At 38.8% G+C, this 19,134-nt stretch overlaps 1 protein-coding gene across 10 annotated transcripts in view; it reads left to right on the forward strand.

Annotated features, from left to right (window-relative positions):
• The window catches only part of LOC136830811 (protein PALS1-like), a 580,368-nt gene that overhangs the window by 234,062 nt on the left and 327,172 nt on the right, over positions 1-19,134 (forward strand). For 2 of the 10 annotated variants that reach the window (XM_067090744.1, XM_067090748.1), the window contains exon 1: positions 1,575-1,700. The exons of 5 other annotated variants lie outside the window; for them this stretch is intronic. The gene's annotated coding sequence lies outside the window, so the exon portion shown is untranslated. Of the gene's footprint in view, positions 1-1,574; positions 1,964-19,134 lie in introns of those variants that run through there. 3 more of the 10 variants (XM_067090747.1, XM_067090749.1, XM_067090746.1) reach the window with 2 other exon arrangements.

Here is a 19,134-nt window from a genome sequence, read left to right on the forward strand (position 1 = left end):
CCGCGACTCAAGCTAAGTTAGTTGCAAACTGAAAACAAACAGCTATTGACAATGATGCTTATATATTGTGGATTTAGAAAAGGAGGGAATTTGCTTAACACAGCTTGCTAATGAGCATTATTCAGACATATCGTCTGGCTCTTAAATGCATATAAAAACCTCCTAATTTACACTCATTCTCATTGATAAAGCATACCTCTGTAATTGGATATATATATATATATATATATATTGTGGAGTAGACTAGTGTTAGAACGTTGGACTCGTATTCACAAGGTCCGTGGTTCGCGCCTTTGCTGCCCCCACCAGTCTCCCCAGCTGTAAACGGGTATCAACGGCAGCTAGCAGTCAAAGAAAGGGCGCAGGGCTAACGTCTTCGTCCCAGAAGACAGTCTGAGAACGATGTTAACCCCTCAGTGGGAAAAGACCCTGTTGTGGAAAAAGATAAGGACAAGTTACCGAATCCGAGCTTTGCCTCAGAGAAGCCTGTGACGACTGTGCTCCGAGATTTCGATATTTTTGGCGATCGATATCGTAGCATTTCTCGTGGTAACAGCGACTAGAAGGCCAACAGCGCCGACCCAAACAAATCCCTCTCAGATCTCCGGGGGATGCCTATAAAGGAGGGACGTGACAACATATCTACAGCCAGACTCCGTCAGGAGGTGTCCCTGGTAGTGAGGACGAGCACACTGCCATGAGAACTTGGTGTTTTTTAAAATTTATATTTAACCTTTCTAGGTCATTTTTGATGTTGTGTATCTCCATCCTCCTGAAGTATTTTTATGCATTTGTATTTTCTGTGATTTTTGTAACCTTGTGAAGTACATTTTTATTTTGTCGTAGTATTTTTTTTTATATATTTTAGCCATGTGAAGTATTTTGAATTGCTTTCAGCTATTTTTGTCTTTTCGTGATCTCTGAATATTGAGCGTATCCATGGAAATACATTTGTCCGAGAAATTCGTATTGAAACCATGTTAAGTACACTTCTCTTTCATGTTTTAGTTACTGTTGACCTTATGAAAATTATGAGCATTCAGTAATTCGACAAGTACTCTCAGTGAGCAAATGCTTATAGAGGGGAAAACTAGCTTTAGTTGATTTCGAAGTCTAAGTTTAAACCAATAGTTTTTCAAATACAGAGTTTTGAAGCTGCAAAAAAAGCATCAAAGTTATGTATGACAACTTCATTTTCAGTGATGTATGTGGCAATAGTTGCCATAGAGAGAGAGAGAGAGAGAGAGAGAGAGAGAGAGAGAGAAGAGAGAGAGGTGGGGTTCTTCTCCCTTAATATCAGCTGGGCGGTGGCGATGAGGATGCTGTATGTGCGTATGTATGTTTATGTGAGTGCGTGTGTGTGTGTGTGTGTGTATGCATATAGAGTTGTCATGGCAACCGCTGTGAGGCTGGTGCTGGGTTGGCGATGCTGTTGGTCGAGCAGGCGCGAGGCTCTCTCTCTCTCTCTCTCTCTCTCTCTCTCTCTCTCTCTCTCTCTCTCTACCGCGCGCACTCTCTCTCTTTCTCTCTCTCCTTGGCTCTTCCTTTTTCTCTCTCTCGTCCCCGGTTTTGACGGTGGGGATCGATGTGCTGTTGGGTGTTCGTTCAGTCCGTGTGGGGCCGGGGACGTCGCTACTCCGCCCACCTAACTCCACACACCCGCAGCCCTTCAGAGCTGCCGCCCGCACACCAACACCACAGTAAAAAAGATTTAGACATCTCCATTACACTTGGCCCCCGAAAGGCAAGGCACACACGCACACTCACACAGACGCACACCGGCGCCGATGCCTCCGTGCAGCATCTTTCGCGGGGGACATCAGGAACATGACGGCCAAGTCTGCGCGGTGTTTTCCCTCAAAATGTCCGACGGCGAAGTGAATCGGTTATCACATCTGAAACGATCAAGTGACAGCGTGTATACAGATCATATCCATTGATTGGCCGTCGGTGCCTCATGTTGGTATGGCCATGCAAGTGCCCCCACAGGTCATCCCTGCCATCACCCTCATCACCATCATTATCAGCCCATCTCATCGCCACTATCCCCGTCATGATCTCGTGCAAGTGTCTTTATGCAACGGCATTGAGGTGTTCTTCGCGGGTGTTCGAGCTCTGGACGTGACATATTCAATACAAGTGAGACGGCGAATCACTCGTCGTCGGACGCTCTCTAGACAGGCGGAATGGAGCGTCTGCTGTGCTTGGTTCCCGAATAGTGCTTGTGATCATCACACAATTAATGTCAATGATTGATGTCAAAACCTGGTCTGCATGAGAGCCCCTTCAATGTTCACCCCCATGTGCTTTTCCATTTCCAGTCTGTCTGAGCAAGTCCCTTCGTTGGTGAGAAAACGTCGACAGTGAAAAGTGATCATTTTCGTTCGGAACCGCGGTGTGAAAATTGGCGAATTGCGCTGATGAAGGAGTGATTGGCGGTGATCTTTAATGGGCGTGTATGTGTTTGTGTGCGCGTGTCTGTTTGTGGGTCTATCGGGTCACGCGGCCCACTCATACCCAGTGCCGCTGCCATGCAATCTGCCGTTATGGTGCCATGGTGGCCCCGTCATGGCACTGCTGGCCCTAAGGGAGACGGACGTCATATATACAGATTTGGCAACTCGTCTTCCGTTCTCCCTTGGCCTAATTGTTTCCTCACGAATTAGATGTCATGTTTAACATTTTAGCTTTGCGTTTTCTTTTATCTACTTTTGCCTTTTTCCAGTCACAACATCGTCATTTTCCATAATGATCTGAAAGTAACAGTGGTTTCCAGGTTGCATGCCCACATATTAAATGGTATTTATGATATAAACAGACACTCTCGATGGCCAGGTTATGTGATTCACTATGACTGCAGCAGTAACGAAACTCATTAGCGTGAGGGTTGTAAATTCATCTGTACACTAATTTGTGAAAAATGACTGAGCGTTTGGGGAAAATTCCAGGGGCGGCAGCGAGGAGGGATGTTCCATTGTCATGGGCCTTTCCCTTACCTGTCGCTGTGTGCCGCTCATTTCGCAAGAATCCACAATAGTTCGCTCACCTTTTTCGCTGGATTTCACACTTTGTACCTTTTTCCCACCGTGTTATACGTTTTCTTTTTTCATGCCAAGAGGCCCTCCTGCACTTCAAACGTTTAGTATTTAATTCTTGCCGTTCTTGTTCTTTAGTGGACACGATACAACGCCAAATTGTTTGTAGCATGCGAAGTCTCCTTTCGTTTCCTGACTTTTTCCACTAGGACTGGGTTGTTAAGGAAGCCAACAACAGAGGAATATGAGGAAGGACGGAGTCTAAATCAGCAGGAAGAAAAATAGGGATTGTCATAGGTCCTGAACTATAGGTTCCTGTCCAGAGCTTCATCCTGTGTACCACAGCTTTTGACGTACCAGGTGATGACATCTCTCTCTCTCTCTCTCTCTCTCTCTCTCTCTCTCTCTCTCTCTCTCTCTCTCGTTCTGATAGTACATACTAAGTGAATGTTAACCAAGTCCATGTTTGCTTTTCATTTTACTTTTTTCAGCTTTAAGCCGTTTCCCCTGTCGGTGGGTGGTGCCCAAGAAAAGAAAAGCCTATGCCCACTGCCACATTCACACTTGAACTTCTGAAGCTTGACTCAGTTCTATTAGTCTATATGAAAGTTCTGTGGTTTTAAGGTACTCTTGATTTCTCTCTCTCTCTCTCTCTCTCTCTCTCTCTCTCTCTCTCTCTCTCTCTCTCTGGTGCATTCCCCTTTAGTTCTCCCATTTTGCTCTCCCTGCTCTGCATGCCTCATGGTAGTCATTTTCATTTCCCCACTGCTCCCCTTAATAAACCCTCCTTTTCCCTTGAGGGAAAGAAGGGAGAGGGGGGGAGTTGTTGTTTTCTGTAATCCTCTTTACTCTCTCTCTCTCTCTCTCTCTCTCTCTCTCTCTCTCTCTCTCTCTCTCTCTCTCTCTGTCTTAATTCCCCTCCATTTCTTTGTGTTCAAACAATTGTACATCCACTGATGTCGCATGATATCTAGATATGTCTGTTTTCTTCTCTCTGTCACGGTTTCTATGGTAACATGAGTTTTATAATCTGTGTTGATCTTCGTGATATTTATTCCTGTGATTCTCTCTCTCTCTCTCTCTCTCTCTCTCTCTCTCTCTCTCTCTCTCTCTCTCTCTCTCTCTCTCTCTTCCTTGACGTCTATCTTCTTTAAGTTCCAAAACTCACCTTTTCAAGCCGCGACGGCTGCCTCCTCATTTCTCTCTCTCTCTCTCTCTCTCTCTCTCTCTCTCTCTCTCTCTCTCTCTCTCTCATACAAACACATAAACACACACACAAGTTATACTTACAATGAGATGTATTTGGCCATCCTTGCCGCTGAATTAATTGATGATCTTTATTTGACCTGCAGTTATTTTTATTTGACTTCCTTTTTTTTCTTTTTACTTCACTTCGCCTCTTTTTTTTTTTAAACCAATAGTTTATTGTTTATTTTATCTCCTAGCGTTGTCTTTCTGTGTTGTTTATTGCTTTAGAATTTTAATATTTTCGTATTATTATTACTACTCTTTCTGGTGCTTGTGATTGAATTTTAATTTTCTTGTTATCGGTGGTGATCGTGTTTGGATAATCGGCTAAAATTGCTATTGCGACAGCGCTGTTTCCGTACCGTTTGTTTCCCGGGGCATCCTTTCTTGTCGGGAGATGAAGTGGTGTGAGCGTTAGTCCGCTGTGTTTTCAGCCCTTGCCTTGTAATCTTCCCAATCTATTGATCCTTTTTCGTTATGTCCCGTTTTATTTTGCTTCTCTCCAAAACACCGAAGCCCTCCCAGACGCAGGCATTTATTGCCAATTTTGCCGGTTTGAATTTGGCATAGGGTTAATCAAGTCTTGTGATTCTCAGTGAATGCGACCATCTCTCTTTACATTCTGCATTTATCTTTGTTTTTCCAGAATTTTGCATTCCCTCCTGCCTGCCTGGTTTGGCGTGTCTATTGCTCTTTCACCAGAATTTTTCCTAAGTATAAATTGTATTCTATAATCGCTAATGAATTTGACGCCTCTCTCTCTCTCTCTCTCTCTCTCTCTCTCTTTGTGTGTAAACACTGACGGTCGTGCGGATCTCATAGCCAATACTGTAAACCTTTGCGTTTGGAATTGCATGTTTTCCAACCTATGGAAAACTGTTCATTAGCGTTGACATGTTTACAAATAGCCACTGGGTTCCAACACGCGTACGGTAGCTGATGCCTAAATGTAAAGGGGTGATGGATGATGGCATCAGTAACTCTCCACTTGCATGGCTAGTTTTCTCTGTTGTTGTTTACTTCAATATTCAGTTTGGTGTGGTGAATGTTAAATGGCCCCAGACACAGGTCATTTTATATATTATCATTTACCACTCAATGTCTTTCCAAGCTATTTTGGATCTAAATTCTATCCAGAGGATATTCTGTACACGTCTAGCATTTGCCATCTTGTCCTTTGATATATTTATGGACTGTTACCATAAAAAAAAATTGCTCGTAATTTCAAATTACCTTTTAAATTATTTATGGTAGGTGTGGTTTTATTGTGTACTAATGAAAATTTTCAGGAATTATTTGATTTTTCTCCAGATGTTCTTTGTCGCTTAGAAATTTTGTAACTAAGGTTTTTGTTTATAAAAAAAAAAACTGGCGTATAGTAAGGCAGTCTGGTTTAGGAGTAACAGGTCGCAAAATTTGGAGAGCGTCCAATTTTCCGGCAATAGTTTGTGTTCGTTTTTATTACTGCTTCTGACCCGAGAGAAGCATGGTTCGTGTGCCTTTTGAAATTATTGTGTTAAACTCGTTACTTTGGATATTTATCTTGTCGAGTAAAGATTTAAGATTCAACATAAGTGATTATGATTGTGTTACATAATGCTGTTAAATAATGCTATTTCACCGTGATTCTCTTTACTTCTCGATAAAATTAGGAAATACATTAATTTGCCGTGCTTAATTGCATTTTCAGGTTGATAACTACCGATTGTTGGTCAGGAAAGGAAAAAATTAGATTGAAAGTGACAAGTCTTATTCTCTCTCTCTCTCTCTCTCTCTCTCTCTCTCTCTCTCTCTCTCTCTCTCTCTCTCTCTCTCTCTAAATATATTAAATATATTGAGCCTGCCATTATCAGTTGTCAAGAGGCTCCAAGCTCATGCAGTTGCAGTAAGTACAAACCGAAGTTTGAGTTTTCGTGATATAAAAATGAGTGTAGTGAGGGTCAGTTCCTAATCGGATGACCTCTTGACTATCCTCTGTTCACTTCTGTGTAATTCCTTCTACTGATGACCTCTTAGGAATTGGTGTCTCCAGCTGACTTTGTCGTTTATTATTTTAGAAAATAATTCGAAAAATAAAATGACATTCGTTTTCGTTGGTTGGACATAGTACAGAGGTCCACACCAGGCCTTATACTCCGTTCATATGATACTACACTTAGGGGCTGCCTTTGGTCAAGGCCCTGTACTGGCAAGGGGCCGGCTAAATCTAAACCAAACAGCCAACCTACTTTGTTCTACTTATCAGTATGGGTTCGAATCCCACCTCGGAAGGTGAATTTCTCCGTTCATTTCTGTTTGAATATCAAGGTTTTCAGTTGAAAAGCGCGTCCAAAAATTACAGGAAATAGAGAAATTAAGAGGACTTTGTGGCAATCCCAATAATTAAGATTGATATATGACCAGTAAACTCTTTTTGAATGGTTTGGCTAATATATAGATGGTGTTGGAATAAGGAGGTATTCACCTCTTCAGCATAATAATTTAGCAACATTTTATTTGCATTAAAAAAAATAAATTTGAATGTAAGCGGCTTTAACTGATGTTCGTTATATACAAACCTTATTTCGGGTTCTGTGTGTGTGTGTGTGTATGTATGTGTGTGTGTGGCCCTCATGGTGATTAGTACCACTCTCGGATCATAATCATAAAATCCACGTTCGATCACCGATCCAGGAGAGGAGAGGAGCGGTATGGGCGATTCCTTAACAGTCCAAGAAGTCTTTGTTTACTGTCTTTATTTACTGTGAAATATTACCTAGTGGTAGTCGACTGCAGCTGGGAATGGAGGAGAGAGAGAGAGAGAGAGAGAGAGAGAGAGAGAGAGAGAGAGAGAGAGAGAGAGAGAGAGAGGTGGTAAGAAGAGATAAGTCATTGTGCTTAATGTGGTTGTGTATGCACTGTTTGTGTTCTGAGGGACATATACCTTTAACGTATCAAAACTTTCGTCTGTCACTAGTGGAAAGAGAGATGTGGCCTTGAGAATTAAAAAAAAGACGATGGATTTGTGCAGTGCAGGTATTGTTATGCTGTCTTGCAGACAAAATCTAGTGCTGTAACTTTGATGTTTATTGAATTGAAGAGAACTTATTTCATAAAAGTAAAGGTCAAAGGGACGGCCCACAGTATGCCTTTTTAATTTTTTTAGGTGCTAGGCCCGAAGGGGGGGAAAAAAAAGGAAAAAGGAGGGAAGCTTCGTCTTTGATCATTGGACAGAGGCCGGAGGTCTAGACCAGGCGTACTCTCTCTGATACTTGACCATATTTTCGGGACTTTTTAGAATAAGGACCCATGTTGACATAAGACCAGTATAAGTAAACTAGCCAACCACAGCTGAAGAAGACTGGGGTTAAACATGAAGAAATCGACAGTCAGGAAAAACGGGAGCACGAAAAGAGTTCCAAAGCTTCACACTAGAAGTAGAGAATCATTGAACCGTGCAGTCGTAAGCGGGTTATCGATTCCCAGTTACTCTACTGTCAGAAAGATAGGAGAGAGGCCTCACGCCTACCGATCGTTCACTTATTGGTTTGTGTGTTTTTTCGAGTGCTTTTACTAATTTGTGTCATGAAGGTGTGCGGTTTTCAGTATTTTACGAAGAATCGTCAATCATAGGTTTATCTCGGGCTTCATTTCAAACCCCATAAAAATTTGGTCTCTAAAAACCATGCATAGATCATAGTTGGTTTTTAAGCCTTCCACAGATACATATTGCCTTCTTATTTTGAACCCGTTTTCTTAGACAAGAACATCTTTATTTTTTTTATACCTATTCTAGACTAGTATATGGATTCCTTACTGTCGCTTGTGTTCGCAGAAATTCAACTATGTGAATGAGTACAGAGGATTTCATTTGAATCTTGGTGAATTTACGTTGGAGTCTCATCCTTCGAATCTTGGCCATTTGACTTGTGATCGTTTGAATCTTTGATTTGTGATCACATGACTCTTGATCCTTAAATCGTGATCTTATAATCTTCTGATAATTGAATCTTTAACACTTGATTATGTAATTTGTCTCCCTTTGATCCGTGATCATGTATTCTTGATCTTTTGGCCCATGATCATATGATCCCTGATCCTTTGAGCCGTGATCACATGATTCTTTATTTCTTGAAAGATATTTGAACCTTTTAGCTCTTGACCATGATAAGGGATAAAGGAGCATATGATCCGTGATCATATGCTCCCTTATCCTTTGATCCGTGATCATTTGCTTCCTTATACTTTGATCCGTGATCATTTGCTTCCTTATACTTTGATGCGTGATCATTTGCTTCTTTATCCTTGGATCCGTGAATGTTGCCTTCCTTATCCTTTTATCCGTGATCATTTGCTCCCTTATCCTTCGATCTGTGAACATTTGGTTTCTTGTCCTCTGATCCGTGATCATTTGCTCCCTGATCCTTTGATCCGTGAACATTTGCTTTCTTATCCTTTGATCCGTGATCATTTGCTTCCTTATCCTTTGATCCATGATCATTTGCTTCCTTATCCTTTGATACGTGATCATTTGCTTTCTTATCCTTTGATCCGTGATCGTTTGTTTCCTTATCCCTGATCCGTGACCATTTGCTTCCTTATCCTTTGATCCATGAACATTTGCTTCCTTGCCCTTCTGTCCGTGAACATTGGCTTTCTTATCCTTTGATCCGTGATCATTTGCTTCCTTATCCTTTGATCCGTGACCATTTGCTTCTATATCGTTTGATCCATGATCATTTTCTTCCTTATCCTTTGATCCGTGACCATTTGCTTCCTTATCCTTTGATCCGTGATCATTTGCTTCCTTATCCTTTGATCCGTGATCATTTGCTCCCTTATCGTTTGATCTGTGATCATTTGCTTTCTTATTCTTTGATCCATGATCATTGGCTTCCTTATCCTTTGATCCGGGGCCATTTGCTTCCTTATCGTTTGATCTGTGGTCATTTGCTTTCGTATCCTTTGATCCGTGACCATTTGCGTCCTTACCCTTTGATCCATGGACATTTGCTTCCTTATACTCTGATCCGTGGTCATTTGCTTCATTATCCTTTGCTTCGTGATCACATGATCATTGATCGTTTGATATTTCAACCTTTAGCTCTGGCTCATATGATTCTTGAACATTTGATCCATCATCGTATAATTCTTTATCCATTGACCCTTGATCGTATGTTTCATGAACACTTTGACCATATTATACTTGATCCTTGGACCCTTGACCTTATGAAACTTGATCCTTTGACCCTTGACCATATGAAACTTGATCCTTTGACCCTTCACAATATCATTCTTGACATTTTTATTCTTGAGCATGTTATGGATCTTGATCCCTTAATCCTTGACCTCATGATTCTTGACCCTTTGACTTGACCATATGATCTTATTCTCCATCTTTTGATTAATAAGCCATACAATTCTTTGTCGCTTGTTAGTGCTGTTCAGTAGCTGAATGATTACTGAAAGTCTGTTACTGTAATAATTTTAAGATTATTTCCTAAAGAATGAGGTAACCATTTTGGTCTTCATTATACCACAGTTTTCATTACTTACCTCCTGCCACCCACCTTCCCAGGGGGCATTAGGAGGCTTGTGACTTTGTGTAATAAGCTCGTTTTCATGATGTAAGATCCTTTGGATTTCATATTTCCTTATCGAATGATAGTGTTGTTTAATATAGCGGATTCATTTATGAGGAATTGGTGAATTTAAGAAAAAGGTGTTAGATCAGCTATATACTATGTATATTGTGGCTCTGCCTAATTTGCTTAATTTATTATCGCCTGGGAAATACTATACTTCAGGCTCCTTTGGTGTAAGGAATCAATGGATGAAAATTACCTTTTCATTCACCTGCCTCGGATATTTTTGCTTATAGAAAAGTGTTATCACCATGCTATTTTCTTTCTTCGAAGTCATGGAAAGATTATGTAGATATGTCCTACAGCTTCCGTTTTGATATTTAATGAGACGGGTCCACAGTGTCTCTCTGGTGAAGCCCCACCCCACCCTCTAACAAATGCACCCCTCCCCCGCCCCTTCCGACTCTCTCCTTTTCCTTTTGCTCGGCCCTGGCTAGGTAAGGGCACTGAGTCATCCGTGGCCCTTGGTGAAAAATCCCAGAGATTTTGATCTAATGAGCTTAGAATCTTAGATAGGATTACTGCGTCGTGGCGTGTAGGATGGTGTTATGGTACTGAGATGTCTTTTTCAAAAGTAATTTTGATTTCGTTGCCAAGGGCAGCTTGGATTCAGGTCATATTTAGGGGAACTTGAGGGTATAGGCACAATGTTGTTCCTATGGTGAGATTATTTTTGGCAACTTTATATTTAACCTTTTATGAGGACTGCATTTTTTTTGGAGCGGCCACTTTTTTTCTAGTTCCTGGTTGATTAATAGTTTTCCAGAGTTGAACTTCAATGAATTCAATAAAAGCACATCTGTGTAAGTCCCACGTTATTTGCTTCATCATTACACTTTCCAAACTAAAACTTGACGTGATTTGTATTGTCTGAATCGGCATGCCCACACTGGAAAAGAGACGAGATATTTCGAAAATTGCAAAATAACCCCCGAACATGTGGTTTTATAGTGAACTGAAGTTTGTTTTCTTATGGGCTTTAGGTTACATATACACACATATATATATACACATACACACATATATATATATATATATATATATATATATATATATATATATATATATAAGAAAATATTGACTTCTCTCTCTCTCTCTGACTTCTCCCCCCCTTAAAAGCTAAACCTCTCACACTCCATTTTTTTAGACTAACTGTTGCGAGTGTTCATACCTTCTGGCACATATTTTTGATGTGTAGTGAACGGCTGAAAAAACAGAAGAGTATGGAAAGAATAAACATCCTCAGTGTATATAGCCAGTCATTCAAATTTCTGGTTCTATTAAATATTCATAATGCCATTTACAGGTTCATCGCTATTAGGCAAGTTGAGGTTCCAGGAATGGATCTACGACTTAGTTTTATTTTCATGTTAGATCATTTTAGACAATTTAGGTTCCAGGAACTCATACAGCAATAGATTTTTTTTTTTACAATAAGGTCCATTTTTCACATTTCGTACCAGTTTATTTTTCCTAACATAAATGGAAAAATTTGGACATGCTCCATTGGTAATTTCCGCTTTGATTTAAGTCGCCCCGGTGGTCTTAACATGGAGGCTGATTTGAATGGTTCTTGCTAAGTACTATTTGTCAAGTAGGATTACTGGATGTGACCGATCACATTTGCATCCATAATGCTGTTAATTGTCTGGCTTTGCATAATCAGTTTCTGTGCATTATGGTGCCGATTGTGAAGTCCCTTTTAATGGCCCCGGTTAATACCATCAGGATCTGAAATATTGGGTTTCCTGGAAATCCTCATGGCCTGTTTTTGGCGTTATGTTGTGTACGGAATCGGTATTTCCTGCGGAATAATACCGGTGAATCTGTTCTGTTTGTGCTGCCTCGCTGAAAGATAAATCTTAAAATTTAAGTTGGATTTCTTGTGCAGAACGTATTGAAAAGTGTGTTATGTGATCCTTATAGTGATTTGAAATTCGTTTTAAATATTTTTATTATTTATTATTGCCGGTTCTCGAATATGAAATTCCGTCGATTTGAGGATAGTTGATTTTTATAATATTTTGTTGTTGAAGATGAGAATAATCTTAATATACTTAATATATAAATAGACATTGTTGTATAACAAATATTATATTAAAAGATACATCATTGTATAATCACAATTATCACTATTGGTGTATTGTGACTTATTGTGACCTATTACGGGTGTGTGTATGGTGCAATAGAGAAGAGATGTATGATAGTAGATTTTTAAAGGGGAGAGGACGTTAGCCCTAAAGAAGTCAAAGGTATACCGGGGTTGGGAAGAGGCGAGCTTCCTTCTCCCTCTCTGTGATCTGGTAATGAGCGATTCACCCGCTGGTACAGTGACTCATTGTGGATGAAACAACGAGGAAGATATTGTATGAAGGTTGTATCCAATTTCGGTTTGTTGTGTTCCTCGTAGCTGATTTTTTCAGTTCTGCTTCCGTGACGGAGGTAATGTAGTTTCCTTTCTCGAGATGTTATGAGGAGGTCTATTTAATAAGCTGTTTGAGCTGTCGACTGTTGAATTGTTATCAAACGCTGATACAATTTAAAAATACATTGATAGTTGTCAAATTTGGAAGGACCGTGTCGCCGTATCGCTTTGATTTCATTAGCTGAAGTGTCCTGTGAAAGGGCCTTGCTGAATGTTTTGCTTTTAATTAAACTCGGAAATTCTCACTCTTTGTCCTCACACACACACACACACACACACACATGCGCGCGCGCGCGTTCACACGTACACACACGTGTTGATTATATTAACATTTTTTGTGTATTTTTATATTTTTGAGGGTGAAAAACTTGGGACGGTTGCATCTTGCTTTTCTTACACTCTGAAATTAGGATTTTAGTTATGGGAAACTACTGATTTTATATTCCGAAGCTCTTGGACATAATAATTTATAAATTATCCTTGATTTCTATTACTCGACAGTTCCCATATGTGAAATGACTTTTGCTTTATAAGGGATATGAAAAGTATAAAGTGCTACGTAAATTTATGTTAGCATGAGTAAAGTATATAAAACTCTAAGTATGATGATAATTGATCTTTGCAGAATTAACCGTTTTTTTTGTCTATAGGATTTGATCTACAAAAACGCCCTGTTACGAATCAATACCTTGACGGTATTAATCATGACGTTCTTTGAATAATAAGCGATATGGAAATATGCTTCAGTTTTAATAAAACTGTCCATATGGAATTAGGGTTGAGAGACGTAGTAGGACTTGAAGGGTTGGCGTGATTGATCCCTGAAGATAGGGCCATGTGGGCGTGAGTCGGGTGACTGGATGTATGTGTGTTGTGTTTGTTTTGTGTATTGTGCGATTTTCGAAGGCTGACTCGGAGGAGGGCACGTATAATGTGTAGATTGACATGAGGAGTATAGGGAGACCCAAGAGCGATGTTAGGAAGTGCAGCTGAGTTTAAAGGTGATCTCTTGCATGAGCCTTAAGGATGGGCCCTAAAAAGTGTATGTAGTTCTCAGGGTAGCCTTTGAAGGGTGTAGGAAGACCCTAGTAGTGTAGCTTAAGAAGTGAAGATTGCCATTTACCCTTACAAGTGTACGTAGATCCTAGGAGCGGACGTAAAAAAGGCGTAAGTGACCCTTAGAGGTGTAAAGTTTTTTTTTTTTTTTTTTTTTTACCTGGTCGTGGTACTTGTCTATGGTCTGCGAATGAAATTTGGAATATTTACTTTCATTAATAATTATTGTTATATGGCTTGAGTTGCTGGTATAATGCAAAAGCTGGCTTGGTTAGGTGATTGTTTGTAAAGTTCAGTAAGTAGTGGTGTTGAGTATCCGCTGCCATCACCTGTGATCTACACGGCTCCTGAAAGGGAAGACCAGTACAGCAGTAATGTTCAACAGAAAAGTTTTCCACATCCAATAATAATAATAATAATAATAATAATAATAATAATAATAATAATAATAATATTCAGTTTCTACTTTAAACTTTGGTATTCCACTGTTCAGCAGGAAAGTATTCCACATCTAATAATAATAATAATAATAATAATAATAATAATAATAATAATAATAATAATAATAATAATAATAATAATAATAATAATGTTTTATGCGTATATTGTATCTGCATTTAGTATATTTATTCAGCCATAAGCTGAAATAACGTATATTGTTATTTTATTGCTGTAATATGAAATAATAAATTTCTGCCTGGCTTTTAATGTAATTAATAATTTTCTAAAAGCTATTTGGTGTTCTCTACAGCCGGCTTTTTTTCCCCCAAAGAGGTCCCAGTAAAGAAAATAACTACGTAAAAATATTTTCGTCCCAACGCCGTCATTAGTCATCAGGGAAAAGAAGTAGGTGACCCACACGTTGAAAGTCTTTACGAAGGGCAGCTGGCTTGAAAGGCTTTCAAGAGGATGGACGTCTTAGAAAGGTTAGAGAGGATGGCTATTGTGAAAGTCTTTCGACAGAGTGGCTATATTAGTAAGAAATCTTTGAAGGAGTATGAACTATTTGAAAGGCTTATAGAGAGAGGATGGCCGTCATTGAAAGTCTTGGAGGAAGTTGACTGTGGGGAAAGGCTTCAGGAAGGCTAGAGCCTGATAAAAATAAAAACAAGTAAAAAATGCGACGAACTTTCTTCGGCGCAGTCGAGTTTTCTGTACAGCGTATAATGCTCTATGAAACTCTCAGCCACGACCCATGAAACTCTCAGTCGCGGTCCGTGAAACTTTCAGCCGCGGCCCGGTGGTGGCCTGTGTTGTTGGCACCTATAACGGTGCCAGACGCACGATCATTGCTAACTTTAATTTTAAATAAAATAAAAACTACTGAGGCTAGAGGGCTGCAATTTGGTATGTTTGATGATTGGAGGGTGGATGATCAACATACCAATTTGCAGCCCTCTAGCCTCAGTAGCTTTTAAGATCTGAGAGCGGACAGAAAAAGTGCGGACGGACAGACAAACAGCCATCTCAGTAGTTTTGTTTTACAGGAAACTAATAAAAAGGCAGGGGAAGGATGGTTGTTTTGTAAGGCTTTTAGAGGCTAGTCTGACCCTCCCGTGATGCTTATGCGTTCGGTCGCTTGTTGACAGCCAATTTGTTACCAACCGTTTCGTCCTTGGACACGTATGAACGTGTTTATTGGTCTAGCTCTGGTGGTGGTGGTAACAGCTTGAGAGATCTGCAGGAATGGGGGCGCCTGGTCGAGAGAGAGAGAGAGAGAGAGAGAGAGAGAGAGAGAGAGAGAGAGAGAAACTCATAAAAAACAAAGTTGACACTTATACTCGCCTCCCTTCCCCCACCCTATTAAGTTCCTCTAGAGTTCATAGTGATCCAAAGATCAATACCCTTAACGGATTGTAAGTAGAAGTAGTAAGAGAGAGAGAGAGAGAGAGAGAGACCCCAATCAAGTTTTCATCATTGCTTACGACGTCGCTGACTCATCGGCCAAAATCCGATATCGTAAAATCCTGGGATTACTTTTATTTACCTTTTTCATGCTTCCCCTCCTTTCATCATTATATAAGGTTCCTCTTGATCGACTGTTTCTTAGGTAATGATTCAGTGTCAATTAATTAAACTCTCAAAAATAAGAACTTGGAGGCGGAGGTATTTTTTTGATTGTCAGTGAAAGATTAGTAGAATGCTAGATTAGGAATTGGATTTTATCATTTTATCATGTTTCGTTTTTGCTTTTTGTATTATATATATATATATTTTTTTTTTTATCTGTAACTCGTATCTCCTCTCGAAGGGTTTAAAGCAGTTAATAAGAGTTAAGGATCTCCCGAGAACTTTCTCAAAGCAATTTTACATGTTTCTAATGAAGTTTTGAGACTCTCTCTCTCTCTCTCTCTCTCTCTCTCTCTCTCTCTCTCTCTCTCTCTCTCTGTGTGTGTGTATGTGTAAAATAATTTATTGATAATATTCAGTATTTTTTTAGTCCATTAACGTAGGATTGCATGAATTGCACGTAAATTGCATTTGTAATCCCTTCTTTTATTCTGAACAAGATTAGCTGTACTTTATTATTAAACTAAATTCGCTCCATAATTCTTGAATTCCCTTTAAATATTTACCCATCCTCACTGTATTGACAGTTTGCGTTGGATTGCCAGGACAGTTACTGGATACGTTTCTTTATTAGCGAAAGTTACAATATGCGTACATACACATACAGATATATATATATATATACATATATATATATATATATATATATATATATATGTATCTGTGTCTGTGTCTGTATGTGTGTATATATATATATATATATATATATATATATATATATATATATATATATATATATATATATAATCTATTTCTTTTAGTTCATATATATTTGTATCTGTGCAGTTGCACATGCAGGTCTTCACATAAATATTTCAAGTCAAACTTTCACTGCTGTGTAATGTTTGAAGGCAGAGAATGGCCACCATCCCATAATTAGTGTCCGAAAAACCTCTGTTCTCGAGGAATAATTATTCCCAAATGTTCTTCCTTGCCTCTGTCAGCTTAATAGAGAGCAGGTTAAAATGTTTTTCCTTTGTTTCTGTGAGTGTGTTAGCAAAATACCCCAAGAACCTGTAGACAAAATAGTCTAAAACTTGGCAGATATATTCATTCATTAGACAGCTCTTTCACAATGATTCAGTTTAGGGATAAATAGCCCCAGACTTGAAGAATTGTTGCCTTGAATACAATCACGCCTGTTAAGCCATTACTCCCTGAAATATCAGTTATTTCGAGGGAGTTTTATCCAATTTTGTTGAATCGTATGTGAGATAATCTTTTAGCACACTCACTGACACAGAGTGAAAACATACCCGTCTCTCAACTTCTTGCCCGGGTAGGTAATGAAGTACACTAATTAATTATAATCCCCAAAGAAAGGAAGTCTTTTAACTTTCTCATCAAAAAATTATAGATCAGCAAACATGCGTTTAAAGCCTTTGTATGTTTTTTGCAGAGATGCATCTTTCACTGGGGGCGGTTCAGTAAAATAAATAAATATTTTGATAGTAAATCCAACATTAAGAAATATCTGTATTCTTTATTATTTAAGGAAGGATGGATTGTTATTGCCGAATTTAACTCCCTCTCCCTTTCATAGTTGTTTTGGCAGTGTTATCTCCCTTTTGTATTTGCCAAATACTCGCACAATATCTATATAAATTATCCGGGAAAATATTAAAAATTCTGGATCCGGTTTTAATAATTGCTCTGGAAAGCGTCAGAAATTTTTGAACTATATTTAGACGAATTTCCCTTGGAAATCTCCGTTACAGAGACAGAATTTAACGGAATTGCTATGTAAAATGTTTATAAATTTGAAAATTATTCATAAGGATTGCCTTTGGAAACATGCACAGTTTTTAGAACAATATTTATGAGGTTTGAATCAATATTCAAACATTTTTCAGTATTTATCATTAGAATTTATCCAGGAAATCTTGAGAAAGTTAGAAACAGCATTAATAAAACTTTCTTTGCCATTCACAAATGCTGAACAGTTCTCATAAAAACTGAGCCTATAAATCTCCCCAGATGTTGTAGCAATATTCATAAGAATGCCTCTGGAAGTCTTTACAAAATCGGGAACAATATTCATACGAATAGACCTTGCAAACATTCATAGAATTTTAATTCATTTATTCCAAGAAATTATTCTTGGAAGTTTTTGAAGTATGGAAATGAATTCATTAAAATTCCCACTATAAAGAGTAACAAATGTTGGGAAAGTAATTGTAAAATTACACATGTAAATCCTCAGTTGTGGAACCAATGCTCATGACATTTGGAACAATATTCAGAGGGATTTCCTCTTGGAAATCTTTAACGTTTGACAGAATTTCAAAAGCATATTTAATTCTTCACCGACAAGTACTTGATATTCCTAAGAATGCCTTTTGAAATATTTATCAACATAGGAATAGTATTGCTAAGAATTGTCCATAAGACTTACTGCCCATGAAAATGTAGACATTTTATAAGCATTTCCCCTTGGAAAACTTCAGATTTGGAACCAGACGCGTATAATGTCAAAAGCGCTCTTTCGAAATGTAAAAACCGAAGTGTAAGGAATAAACTATAGTAATCACAAACTAGGGGCAAGTAGTCTTTTCAGAGCGTAGGTCACTGATTCGGTCATATATTGCGCTGTATATAAACTGGTCCCCCTTTTTTTTTTATACTTTGTGCCGAATCGGTATTATCCACACACAGCTGGCGAGATGCCATGTAACTCTCAAATCCTCGAGCACTTACAGTAGTTTTATCGCAGTCATAAGAATCTTTTGGCATCTAAAATAACACATTTCAGAAGCGAAGCTGGCGTCATTGCAGAGGTATATGTGAAATTGTTGTGTCACCCAGTTTTAAAGTAATTACGCGAACTTCCTCCCTGGTCCCATCCCGATTATTCCAGAGAGCCAGCACCACTTCCGGCACACAGTATAGCTGTGGTGCCCATTCATCATTTTTCTATTGTAGTTTACATAGAGAACTTCACGCCTGGAAACCCACGTGTGTGTTTTGTAAGCCAGTGGTTTGAATATCAATATGAATATTACAGAGTTACTGCGTTTAGTTCGATAGGAACTGAAAACTTGCGGCAAGGGCTTATTATTATTATTATTATTATTATTATTATTATTATTATTATTATTATTATTATTATTATTCAGATTAGAAATTACCGCAGACAAGAGAAAAATAGGAGTCAGATGCGAGAATTGTCGTGCAATTTTTTATGAAGAATAGAAAATAAATATATCAAAATAGCAAGGGGGACTCTGCATAAAAAATAAAAGGTAAACAAACAAACTTCCTATCTTCTTGTTAAGACTATCTATCTTTTTGGTACATGATTTAAAGCGAATTGTTCTCTAGCACATTATGTATTTGCTGCGTCGATGATGAAGTACTCACCAATCGCCAAATAATGGAACAAAATCATTTCAATAAGTCAAATGGTCTCTTACAGCACCGACTTCCTGTTTAGCTAGGATAACGAAACTGAACTGATGTAAGGAAGGCTTTTCGAGTTTCATGTAGAACCGTTTGCCCATGCGTATGTAATTTACATACATACATACATACACGTTACCTTATGAATAACCTTACATTGTGCCTCTGTTGACCATTAGTAGTGAATTGGGATCGTGGTAATTGGTTGACTAAGGTGGGTGTGATTCAAGGTGAGGCTAACTTTAATTAAGCAATGAGGAAGGAAAAATTTGCCGAA

The sequence above is a fragment of the Macrobrachium rosenbergii genome, chromosome 47, assembly GCF_040412425.1.
Source record: "Macrobrachium rosenbergii isolate ZJJX-2024 chromosome 47, ASM4041242v1, whole genome shotgun sequence".
In the NCBI taxonomy this organism is placed as follows: domain Eukaryota; kingdom Metazoa; phylum Arthropoda; class Malacostraca; order Decapoda; family Palaemonidae; genus Macrobrachium; species Macrobrachium rosenbergii.